Source organism: Rhinolophus hipposideros (assembly GCF_964194185.1).
Source record: "Rhinolophus hipposideros genome assembly, chromosome: 2".
Taxonomy (NCBI): Eukaryota; Metazoa; Chordata; class Mammalia; order Chiroptera; family Rhinolophidae; genus Rhinolophus; species Rhinolophus hipposideros.
Window position 1 is genome coordinate 414,247 of NC_138048.1, and position 3,356 is coordinate 417,602.

Consider the following 3,356-nt stretch of genomic DNA (forward strand, 5'->3'; position numbering starts at 1 on the left):
ATATATTGGTTTGATTCCCCTACTTATGGCTCCATGGGTGTTCCTTTTTGGCCTTACCGTGTCCTGCGTTCTTGGGCGGGGAGTGGGAGCTGAGACCCTGCACGACAAATGGCGCAGCGAGCAGGGTGCCCCGCGTGACAGACCCGATGCCTATCTCTAACTGCCTGCCTTGGTTTCCCCTTGAGAGACATGATTCCCCATAAAATCTCTATGGGAAGTTGAGGGACAGGGGGTCTTTCCTTCTGTATCTGCTTCCTGCTGGGCAGGGGCATAGAGCTGTCCCAACCTATTGGGGATTCACAGAACTCTCGCCCTATCTGATCTCAGATGAGAGGAAGGGGTCTCCAGATCCATCTGGAAGACCATGTTGGCTTCTTTGGTTGGGACTGGTAATCCTGCTGGGGTATCATCTGTATGCCCAAAACCCCTACATGAGGAAAACAGGTTTTTGGTTAAACAGAGTTAAAAGTGTTGGCTCAAGAAGCAGGACCCAGGGAACTTTCCAGAACCCTGGGCTAGAGGCGGAGGAGCGGCGGCTGCCCAAGGTGTGCACAGCAACGCGCTCCTTCCCGCGCCCCCACATTGGCCTCAGCTCTCTCACGGGCTGTCAAAAATGGTGAAAGAAAACACTTAGTGTGATGTTTTGGGGGTCAAACCCAATGCCACCCAGGAAGAATTGAAAAAGGCTTACAGGAAACTGGCCTTGAAGTACCACCCTGATAAGAATCCAAATGAAGGAGAAAAGTTTAAACAGATTTCTCAAGCCTATGAAGTGCTTTCTGATGCAAAAAAAAAAAGGGAATTATATGACAAAGGAGGAGAACAGGCAATTAAAGAAGGTGGAGCAGGTGGTGGTTTTGGCTCCCCCATGGACATCTTTGATATGTTTTTTGGAGGAGGAGGAAGGATGCAGAGAGAAAGGAGAGGTAAAAACGTTGTACATCAGCTCTCGGTAACCTTAGAAGATTTATATAATGGTGCAACAAGAAAACTAGCTCTGCAAAAGAATGTGATTTGTGACAAATGTGAAGGCTGAGGTGGTAAGAAAGGAGCCATAGAGTGCTGTCCCAACTGTCGAGGTACTGGTATGCAAATAAGAATTCATCAGATAGGACCTGGAATGGTTCAGCAAATTCAGTCTGTGTGCATGGAGTGCCAGGGCCATGGGGAACGGATCAGTCCTAAAGATAGATGTAAAAGCTCAATGGAAGGACGATAGTTCGAGAGAAGAAGATTCTAGAAGTTCACATTGACAAAGGCATGAAAGATGGCCAGAAGATAACATTCCATGGTGAAGGAGACCAAGAACCAGGACTGGAGCCTGGAGATATTATCATCGTTTTAGATCAGAATGACCATGCTGTCTTTACTCGACGAGGAGAAGACCTTTTCATGTGTATGGACATACAGCTGGTTGAAGCATTGTGTGGCTTCCAAAAGCCAATATCTACTCTCGACAACCGAACCATAGTCATCACCTCCCATCCAGGTCAGATTGTCAAGCATGGCGATATCAAGTGTGTGCTAAATGAGGGCATGCCGATTTATCGTAGACCATGTGAAAAGGGTCGTCTGATCATCGAATTTAAGGTAAACTTCCCTGAGAATGGTTTCCTCTCTCCTGATAAACTCTCTTTGCTTGAAAAACTCCTACCTGAAAGGAAGGAAGTAGAAGAGACTGATGAGATGGATCAGGCAGAACTGGTAGACTTTGACCCAGATCAAGAAAGCCATTACAATGGAGAAGCATATGAGGATGACGGCCATCGTCCTAGGGGTGGTGTGCAGTGTCAGACCTCTTAATCGGGCCAGGGAGTAACTCACTGCTGGCATTTGATACGCAGTAGTGAATAAGTGAAGGACTGCAACCATAATATGCTCAGTACTTGGCTATGTTTTTGGTTTAATTTTCAACTATAGTAGTGTTTTAAAAGTTAAGTGAAGAATGAACTCAAATATAAAAGCTCAAAAAAAAAAAAAAAGCAGCAGGACCCAAAGCCATCAACGCAAGGTGGCTGTGTGTCTGTTTAGCTCTGTGGTGCCTGTGGTCTTTTCCTCTGGTTAATCTGGTCATTCAGGTGATGGTGTTCGGCCAGGAGCTGGGCCTGGAATGGTCTGGAGCAGGGGGCAGGGGACTTCCTCTGATTCAGGCTTCTAAAAAGCTGATTTGAAAGGTGATTAGGATCAGGAACTAGGGACCTAAGAAATGGGGGAAAAGGAAACTTAAAATCCCTATAGGAAAGAAAACTTAAAAGTTTTTCAGAGGGTGGGGGACTACTCACTTGGCCCGTATCACTTATAGCCTTTGTATTGGATAAAATATAAATCTGCCTGAACAAGAGGAATTCTTAATCATATATGCATTATATGCAAGATTATCTCTGAAAGGGAGGATGGGGAGAAAGAAGAATGAACAAGATTTTTTTACTTTTTGATTTGTGTTGTTTTTCCTTTTGAATTTTGTACCGTGTGCAAGAATTACTTATTCAAAATAAGTTAAAATAAGTCTCCTAAAAAAAAATCATGCTTGTCACTATTAATTACTTTATTGAAACTGCCGTCAATAAGAATTCTTAAGGACACAATTACAAAATAACCTGCTAGATTATTTTAGCATTTCCCACAGAGTTTAACATATTTCATGTTAGCCATCTCACCAAGGTGGATGGAACATTAAATTCCATGACTTGGTAAACAGACAACAATAAATGGAAAGCATTTCCTGCTGTTTAGATTGTCCTGGAGAATCTATGAGCCTGAAGGTTCTGGAGGACAGAAAGCACACAGCCAGGACTCAGGCAGAAGTGGGTTCTGTCCTGCTCTTCCACTTCCTAACTTGCACAGGTGACTGAGCCAGTTTATTCTTTTGGGATAAGGGTGACATTGGAATATAGTGAGATGATGCCAGGCGTGCAGTATGAGCCATTGTTGTTCCAGCACGGTACCCTGAGAGGCCCAGAGAGAGTGGCAGTGCCCTGAGAACCCTGGCTGAGTCCAGGAAGTCTGGCTGTGGCCAGAAGTACTGGTGGTGCCCTGAGAAACCCTGGCTGTGCCCAGAGAGTCTGGCTGTGTCCAGGATATTGCATTCACCTCCAGGCTCCTCACACAGGGCCCCTCGTGGAGGACGCTTGTTGTGTAGATTGTGAGTCGAGACCCTGTAGGGGTGGAGTGTGAGGACAGAGCCAGGAGTGCAGTTTCCAGGCTCTCGCCCTCATGTGGAAAGGTGCTGGCTCAGGTAGTAAATGGCCATCAACTGTGATTGGATGGCCATCAGCTGTGTCTAGTTGGCCGTTAGCTGTAACCAGTGAGCCATTGCCCACTAACATAACTGCTGTGGCTACACTAGCAGAAAAATG

At 45.7% G+C, this 3,356-nt stretch overlaps 1 pseudogene across 1 annotated transcript; it reads left to right on the plus strand.

Annotated features, from left to right (window-relative positions):
- Positions 1-1,031: 1,031 nt before the first annotated feature.
- On the plus strand, positions 1,032-1,803 carry LOC308506116 (dnaJ homolog subfamily A member 1-like; annotated as a pseudogene). The gene has a single exon. The product of its transcript is annotated as a dnaJ homolog subfamily A member 1-like (transcript).
- The last annotated feature ends 1,553 nt before the right edge of the window (positions 1,804-3,356 follow it).